This window comes from Marmota monax, unplaced genomic scaffold (genome assembly GCF_021218885.2).
Source record: "Marmota monax isolate L192 unplaced genomic scaffold, Marmota_monax_Labrador192_F-V1.1 WCK01_AAM20220418_F8-fsc00145, whole genome shotgun sequence".
Taxonomy (NCBI): domain Eukaryota; kingdom Metazoa; phylum Chordata; class Mammalia; order Rodentia; family Sciuridae; genus Marmota; species Marmota monax.
The window spans coordinates 3,035,147-3,044,449 of NW_026695201.1; the positions used below are offsets into that span (position 1 = coordinate 3,035,147).

Genomic DNA, 9,303 nt, shown 5'->3' on the forward strand with positions numbered 1-9,303 from the left:
TTTATATAATAGAAATTTATTTCTCACAGATCTGGAGGCTAGAAAGTCCAAGATGAAGCTGTCAGTGGGTTCCAAGTCTGGTGAGGGCCCAGTCTTTGTTTCCAAGATGGCGTCCTGAACACTGTGTCTTAACTTGGGGAAAGGCAAAAGGGGCAAAAGGACCAACTAGTTCCCTTGAACCCTTTGATAATTAAGGGTGCAGATCCTATGAGTGAGAGTGGAGCCCTCATGACTTACTATCACATTGGGTCTTAGACTTCTATGCATGAATTTGGGGGCACACCTTCAAACTATGGCAAGGGTAGGATATCATTTGGCAAGTGCCTCTCAAATTCTTCAGGAAATATAGGCTCTTTCTGTTGTTCTTGTGAAGAGGATCACCTTCAATGATTCCCATGTCACTCAGAAAACAGTCAAAGTCCTTACAATGGCTGAGAAGCCCCTTTAGAATCTGTCCCCATCTCCTTTTGCACTTCCTCTCTTAAGACTTGTCCCTTTACTCTTCTCCAGCTTCATGGGTCAGCTTACTTTTCCTCAAACCCATCGGCGACACTCCCATCTTAGCTAGAGCTTTGGCTGGAATGTTCTTTCTCCAGAAGTTTACCTGGTCAGCTCCCTCGTCTCTTTCTGGCCTTATTTCTGTTGTAGGGTCAGACAATACAAGGACTGAAGACAGCAGGAAACAGTTCTATTTGGCTGCAGCCAGGTTCAGGGGGCACAGCTTTTGCTGTAATCAATCCCCTGAACCCCGAGTTCAGGGAGTTTCAGAGTTTTATACCCAGCATGTACGGGGAGGGGCTCAGAAGTTCACAGTCTGCAGAAGTTCACATAAAAGCAGCTTTTTCTTTCACTGTTCTGGGCAAGTTAACTCTTCAAGGACAACACCTGAGAAGGGGAGAGCTCCTTCTCCCCTTTCCTCCCCTGCCAGCTGTTACCATGGAGCCCAATTGTAACTTATCTTAAAAATGTAGACATCTCTGTGAAGCCCAGCTCAAGGCCAGAGGCCTTGTTTGCACATTTCTACAAACTACTATACTGGATACGTTTGTGAAAAACTAGTAAGGGGTGTCCAGCACCTGGAGTGCTGGTATCTTTCTGGCCAGTGGCCAAGTAAAACAGGGAAACATGAAAATAGGAAGTTTATCTACATTGAGCTCTTTTGCAGAGACTCTTTGGCTGACAGTTCTAAAATCAGCCATGGTGAAAATCTCTGGAGAAGCCCAGTTAAGACTTTTCTGTGGAGAAAGGGGGTGCCGCTTCATTTCAAATGTCATCATTTCAATGAGACCCACAAGAACCACTGCTTTGATTTGAACGTCCCATCCAAAACTTAGGTTGAAATTGAATTGCTACTGTGACCATATTGGGAGGCAGAGTCTTTAGGAGGTGAATAGGCATCAGGGCTCCACCCTCATGACTGGATTAATGTTGTTGTTGCAGGACTGGGTTAGTTATCATGGAAGTGGCTTTGTTATAAAAAGTAATTCTCTCCCACCAGTTCTTTTGATCCCACCTACCTCTCTCTCTCTCCTGTGCCTTTTTTTAACCATGTGATACCCTCCACCATGTTACGATGCAGCAAGAAAGTCCTCAGCAGGCTGGGCATGGTGGTACATGTCTGTAATTCCACAGACACAGAAGGTTGAAGCAGGAGGATCACACACTCAAGGACAGCCTGGGCAGCTTTGTAAGACCCTGTCTCAAAATAAAAAATAAAGAGGTGGGGATATTGTTCATATGGGAAAGTGCCCCTGGGTTCAATCCCCAGTACTTAAAAAAAAAAAAAAAAGATCTTCACCAGATGCAGCCCTAGGAACTTGGATTTCCCAGCCTCCAGAACTGTGAACCAATAAACCTCTTTATAAATTGCTCCATCTGTGTTATTCTGTTACAACAGCAGAAAATGGACTAACACTACTGACTTATTTAAAAAAGCAAAAAAAATAAAATAAAGTCAATCTTTTTCCCACACTCTTGATTCCTAAACCTTTATCTAGTTGTCTTGCTTTTATTTTCTCTAAGAACATCTATCCCCTTCCATATACCACCTCATATAATCGCATATTATGTTTATTATTCATTGTCGGTATCTACCACTAAATTTTAAAGTCCATGGGAAAGAAGAATTTTTATTTTCTTCATTGATTTATCTCAAGTTTCTAAAACAGTGTATGGGCACATACATATTCATGGAATCAATTAAAGATTTTCAATCCTGGGTGGGGGATTGGGTGCATTGGAAATAACATTTTATATGTTTTTTTTTTAATTTCTCAAAATAAAACATTGAGGTTTTTTTTCCCAAGGAGGGTGTAAAGAGTAGGACTTCCATTTCTGGCAATATAAGACTGAGAAAATCCAAAATATAAAAGATTCTGAAATTCTGAGTAAAATGTAAAGCATATTTTTAAATGCATAGTTGAAGTACAAAAAAAAAGCAAAGGAAAGTCCTAAGAGACAAGATGAAAAGGAGTGAGAAAGCTACAGTGAAAGATAATAAGGGCATGTGGTTATCTTACTTGCACAAGTCATAGCTACAGGGACAGCAGACAGGACCTTGTATACACAGCATTGTAGAATGGAAGCTCACACACACACACACACACACACACACAGCCTACTCAAGTAGTTATAGAAACAGGAAAGTATGTCATATATTTTCTTAAATTTAGCCTTGATTAGAAAAAAAATTAGATCAAAGCCCAAAACTAGAAACCTCAATGAACAATTATTAATGAAGAATCTTCTTTAACGATGGGGGACAGATGGCTGACCAAAATGGTTTTAGAAGTCAAACAAAGCTAGCCATCACAAACAAAATTCAGCACTCCCCCATTATTTGAGGCAAACAGAATACATTTCTATTCCTTAAAAGCACCACAGGATCCAACTGAAAGAGCTCCCACTGACCAAAGCTGAATAACAAAATGAATAAAATAATACTGAATTATAATATAAAGTATAACTATCCATAGTCCACACTGATATAAATAAATGCATGAGTAAATAAATGAGAGAAGACATGAATATCCTGTACAGAAGAACTCCAATAATGTATGTACATACTCTATCCTCAAAGAGGGGTAGTTTGCAGGGAGGGGGCAGAGTTTCCCACTCCTTCAGTGTGGACTGCACAGAGTGTCTTCCTTGCAAAGAATGAAGAAGTACGGAAAGGCAGCAGGTGGGAAAGTAACTTGAGAGATGCCTGAGGAACACTGCCTCCGTCAGCTATCAAGGTCAATATCAGCAATCACAAATCATGCTGATAATTTGTATGCTTAATATAAGATGATGGAAATGACACTTTACCTCTGCAATCTTCCTATAAAAAAAAACTCACACCCCAGACTAATCATGAGAGAAAAAGCACACAAATTCCAACAGGAAAGTCTTCTATAATTTACCTGACCAGAGCTCTTCAAAACCATCAAGGTCATCAGAAGTCAGGAAAGCGAGAAATTGTCACAGCCAAGATGAACCTAAGGAGACTTGACAACTAAATATAATGTGGTACTTTGAATCTGACCCTGAAACCAAAAAAAAAAAAAAGATTATTAGGTTAAACTAAGGAGATCTGAATAAACTATAGACCTTGGTTAATAATATAGCAAGGCATTATCAGTTCATTATTTGTAACAAATCTACCATATGATAGTAAAATGTTCATTATAGGGAAATTGTCAGGAGGGATTATATGAAAGCTAATTCTCAGTATTTCTATAAATTTAAATTTATTATAAAATATAATGTCTGTTATAAAAAATAGTAATAATAAAAATTTTGGGAGCTAACCACAAACTGTCTGCACCTAAGTCCATATCACAGGATCTACTTTGGGAGAAACCCCAACAAGGGACACATGAAGTCATTGTGTCATTGGTTGAATAAACTACAGTATAGCCTACTATATAATAGTTTAAAACTGAGTTGGATCCTTACATATTTAAATGGAAAAAAAAATCTCAAGAAACTTTCTAAAATATGATTCTCTCTCTATAAATGAATTACAGTAATACATGCATATGTGCTAGCATATGAATAATAATTTTTCTGAATATTTACATAAGAAAATTAATAGTGATTACCTCTGGGTAATGAAACGTCTCATGTGCCAAAGATATCACAGTGCTGGCAAACTGGCTCTCTGGAAAACAATAAAAAGCTCTGATTTGTAGCATGTGTTGATTTTCATGGTGTGAATAACACTCCATTCTATCATGTCTGATTTCAAGCGACCCATGACTTAACAGACTGAGAACAATTCTTGAATAACCACCCACTCTTGTGAGCCAAGGGTGGTTCATCTCCAATACACCATTGGGTGAAAATGTAAAATTGTTTTATAATTTTACATGATAGTTGAATTTAATTTTTGAAATAAAATTTATTTCACAAAGAAAACTGTTGAGCACTGGCTAAGTTTTTCATTTCCAGTTCTTGGTTACGCGTAGCCTTGGAAATAAGCCCAAGTCCACATTCCCCGCAGCAAAGGAAATCAGTCAGCAGAGATCAAGATGAAGGAAATGTGCCCTTTTTATTCTCTTCCTCTCTGGGCTCTCATTAGAACTCATGTTTCCCAATCAAAAAAAAAAAAAAAAAAATCGAAGGTCAACATGCCATGAAGCTTCCTATGGGTACCTCCTTGTGCTCTTTACTTTATGAAGATGGAACACACTCGAAGGTGAAATCATAAACAAGAAGAGAAATGAGACGCTCTGGGAAATGTAGACAGGGACATTGCAATTTATATGTCCATTTTTGTGACCCTGATGGTTTTTGAAAACTATCTCAGAGCCATTTTATTTTAGAGTGGCTACTATCCCCAGATAATAAATCAGGTAATGCCCTAACCCTCCTCAAAAGTATGTCTTCCTCTTGATTATGATTAGGGAGTAAAGAACACTTAATTAAAATCAGAAACCCGCATTATCATCCTAACCCAGATGATATTGCCTGCAAAAGTCTGAGCACATCTGTTACCCTCCCTGAGCCTCAGTTGTCCTAGTCTATAAAATAAGAACTTTGAACTACAAGGTTCCTCAGAAATTCTTTGGTCTTAAAAAACTTACAATTCTATTATTTTTCGGTGATTTAACTCACTTAAAAGCAGCTCACTCCTCCCAAGAACTCAGACCCTCTGAAATGTCCTTAGGTCCTATACAAAGAGAAATGGAAGAGCCAGCGCCTCCGTGTGGACAGCAGAGGAATAGCACCAGGGCCTAAGGCAACGAGAGGAACAACCCACAGCAAATACTGCAGCCTCAGAATCAGATGGGATGTGGGAGACACTTCATCAGCACCACCAGTCCAGGACCTGAAGTCCCCACCTATGGACAATGTTAATTCCTCTGTGACAACACAATGCCTCTCTCGTTTGTGTGTTTTTGATACTGGGGGTCCAACTCAGTAAGCTATATCCACTAAGCAACATCCCCAGCCTGGTTTTGTAGTTGTTTGGTTGGTTGGTTGGTTTGGTTTGGTTTTTTGCTGTTGTTTGATTGATTGATTGATTGATTGATTGGTGGTGTTTACATTTTATTTTGAGACATGGTCTTGCTAAGTTACTGAGGTTGACCTTGAACTTGCAATCCTCTTGCCTCAAACCTCCACAGTCCCTGGGATTAGGAATCCTGATCCAGCTCCCAGAACACATTTGCCATTGTATTCTCAAAATAGTCTTTCCAAGAGGTTCCACACTAAGGTGGTTTTGTCCATCAGAAATGAACACGATCTGAGCTTGGCTCTGAGCCACAGAGATACAAAAAGGGAGCGTGGAATCCTCAGGCTTCTCTTGACAGGGGAAGAGAGAGAGAGAGAGAAAGATGCCTAAAGGGTATGACATTATTACTGTGGTCCCTGGTGGCAAAGGAGCTTACAGTGAGATCGGAGAAGACTTAGACACGGGAAAAGGCCTTCAGAAGCTTTCCCAGCTGTAGCTTAAAAATCTCATAAGCATCAGTTGACTCTTTACAAAGCCTAAGAGCTGTTCCCCTGAGGTTTGTGGGAGAAATGAAACAGTGAAGGAAAGTAATTTTCTCTAAGATCAGAGGCCTCACTCTGCCACCAGGATCGTTAGGGAGCGTAAATCCCTAGCAATAATCACAAAGATCTTCGTGTCACTTTTCAGAATGTAAAATGCCTCTCACTACGTTACCTAATCTGATTTTCATAACAAGCTGAGTTATTGATGTCACAGGAAAAGATTGAAGAGGTGAATAAGGAGCTCTGGGTGTGGCCCCAGACTCTACCAACTCACCAGTTTGTGACTTGAATGAATTGTCTCAGGGTTGGTATTGCCTTCATTTGACAGATCAGGAAACTGAGGCTCAGGTAAGCTAAGTGATGTGTCCCTACCAACAGGGACAACTTGGAACAGCCTAGATGAATGAAGGCTTGAAAACAGCAGCTTCTTTATCGTAAAGCATAATTTTAACATGAAAAGGATAAAAATAATATCCAAAGGCTGCAGTAGACAGAATGGGCAGAAAGGAAGGGCAATAGAGGTTAAGAAGATATGAGCCGGGTGCAGTGGCACGTGCCTGTAATCCCAGCAGCTCAGGAGGTCAAGGCAGGAGGATTGCAGGTTCAAAGCCAGCCTCAGCAACTTGGCAAGGCCCTGAGCAACTTAGCAAGACCCAGTCTCAAAATAAAAAATTTAAAGGGCTGGGGATGTGGCTCAGTGTGATTAAGCACCCCTGGGTCCAATCCCTGCTACAAAAAAAAAAAAAGATACAAAATCCATCACCCAAAAACGAACACAGGTTACTTATTAGAGAAATGGTTAAATGTGTGATTGTCTATCAAAGTGGAATCTCTTAAGAGCAAAATAACATCTGTTAGTCCTCCTGAACAAGTCTGGAGTTTCCCAAGGGGTCATGACCCCCCGACTGGTAAGTAACAGCCAGTTATCAAAGGTCTCCCAAAGAGAGTAATTTAGACACTTCCTATGGTTCTGCCGGATACCTCATCTAGTCAAGAAGGGCAGGAGCCCAGAAGTACAGAGACCAGCCACCTAAAAATTAATGAAATAATATTTCATTTTTATATTAGAACTGCTGCCTCCAGGTTTATGATTGTTTTTGTTGTTTGGTACTAGGGATGGGACCCAGGGACACCCTACCACTGAGCTACATCGTCAACACATTTTATTTTTTTATTTTGAGACAGGGTCTCACTAAGTTGCTGAAACTGGCCTTGAACTTGTGATCCTCCTGCCTCAGCTTCCTGGGTTGCTGGTATTACAGGCACGAGCCACTATGCTCAGCTGTGCTGAAAGGTTTTAAGTCATACCTCCTAGTTATGATTGAACAAAAAAGAGGTAATTCCCATAGCTAGATAACTGTTTCCTATCTAGAGTTCAATCCCACACTTCTCAGGCTTGCTCTTTGCAGCCTTAAGAGTCTCTGGTGGGGAAGCCACGTACCTGAACAGTGTCTTCCCATAGAACCCCTCTCCCCACTCCACCATGTTAAAGCCTCTAGGAGGAAGTTTTCTCAAAAGAATAAGGAGCTAAAATCAGCACGAGCGTTTCACAATGTCCATGCTCCTAAAAACTTGATCAGCGACTGTGATGGAAGATAAGATGGCAATAAGTCAGGACCGCTACTTTGCCCCCTGGAGGGAGCGCCATTCAAAGAATATCCCTGTATTGGGCAATATTCATGTGAGCCCAACTCTCCAGTCCCTGATTTCCAGTTGCAATCTCCCTAGCCAAAGTTTTCTTCTCCTGGGGTTTTAGAAGGAAAGGTGCTATTAAGCAGAAGATATTAATGTGAAAATGTTTTTCAAACACAATTGTCCCTCAGTAACCATGGATGACTGGTTCCAGGACCCTCTGTAAATACCAAAATCCAGGAAAGCTCAAATCCCTTATATAAAACAGCATAGTGTTTGCATATAACCTAAGCTCATCCTGCTGTACACTTTAAATCTTCTCTGGATTATTCATAATACCTAATACAATGTAAATTCTATGTAAATAGTTGTTACACTGTATCGTTTAGGGAGTGATGACAACAAAAGCCTGCACATATTCAATACAGATGCAATTTTTAAAAATATTTTTGACCTATTGTTGATTGAATCTGCAGATGGAGAATCTGCAGGTGAGGAAAGCTGAGTGTATTTTCCCTTAGGAGGTGCACTGTGTGGAGGAGACTCTGCATTACATAGAAAATGGACGGGTTTGGGGCCTGGGGTTGTGGCTCATTGGTAGAGCGCTCGCCTAGCATGCGTGAGGCACTGGGTTCGATCCTCAGCACCACATAAATATAAAATATAGATATTGTGTCCACCTATAACTAAAAAATAAATAAAAGAAAATGGACAGGTTTGCCCATTAGACTTCCTGCACCCCAACCTCCACGATGCAGAAGTGATCTCTATAACATGATTTGGTGTTGATCCAGAGAAGGAAGAAACGCTGGTCCCAGCATCTCTCTTCACCATCTGAATATTGGTTCCAGGCTACAACTTGGGGAGTTTGAGTTCAGCCTCTCCCCATTAACATTTATAGAATGTGATTTATGTCCCTCAGAGAGTTGATTCCTTCTGCTTTATACAACTGGATAAGTCAAAAGGAAAATGCAGAGACTCGTCTTAGCTTTTAAAAATAAGTCAGTTATTTCATTTATGCACCATGACTGTCAGTTGCTAATATACACACACATTGGCCGAGGGGGATCATAAGCATATGCATAGTCAGTGTGAGCTCCATAGAAAGGGGAGGGCTGTGTCAGTAAGAACCGGATTCATACATAGTAACTGTTACCGTTTAGATATGAGGTGTCCCCCCAAGTTCTTGTGTTAAGGCAGGAATGTTGAGAGGTGAAGTGATTGGATTGTGAGAGCTGTGACCTAATCAGTCCATCCTAGTTTGAGTGGATTGACTGGCTGGTAACTCTAGGCAGATGGGGTATAACTGGAGAAGGTGGGTCTCTGGGGGAGTTCCCTGGAAGGGTTCGCCTTCCCTGTGGGCCCCTTCCCCCTTCCTGCTATGAGGGTAAAGTTGCCCTTCACCAAGCCCTTCTAATATGGGGTTCTGCCTCACTTTGGACCCAGAGCAATGGATTTGCCCGTCCGCAGACTGAGACCTCTGAAGCCTTGGACCCCAAATACACTTTCCCTCCTCTAAGTTCTTATTGTCAGGTATTTTGTTCACAGCCACATAAAGTTGCCCAAAACCATAATAGAAACCCAAATACAGTGGCTCAAGCAAAACAAAGGGCTCATTTCCTCACATAAAAGAAATCAAACGATAGAAGGCTCAGGGTGATATTGCAGTCCTATGAAGTTATCAAGGAC

The 9,303-nt window shown here is 40.8% G+C and overlaps 1 long non-coding RNA gene across 4 annotated transcripts in view; it reads right to left on the reverse strand.

Moving 5' to 3' along the window:
• LOC124082571 (uncharacterized) overlaps positions 1 to 9,303 on the reverse strand; it is a 149,560-nt gene that overhangs the window by 112,454 nt on the left and 27,803 nt on the right. For all 4 annotated transcript variants that reach the window (XR_009225374.1, XR_009225373.1, XR_009225372.1 and 1 more), the window contains 3 exons: positions 4,086 to 4,144; positions 3,405 to 3,527; positions 1,518 to 1,695 (listed from right to left, as the gene is read on the reverse strand). This is a non-coding gene — a long non-coding RNA (uncharacterized LOC124082571). The remainder of the gene's footprint in view (positions 1 to 1,517; positions 1,696 to 3,404; positions 3,528 to 4,085; positions 4,145 to 9,303) is intronic.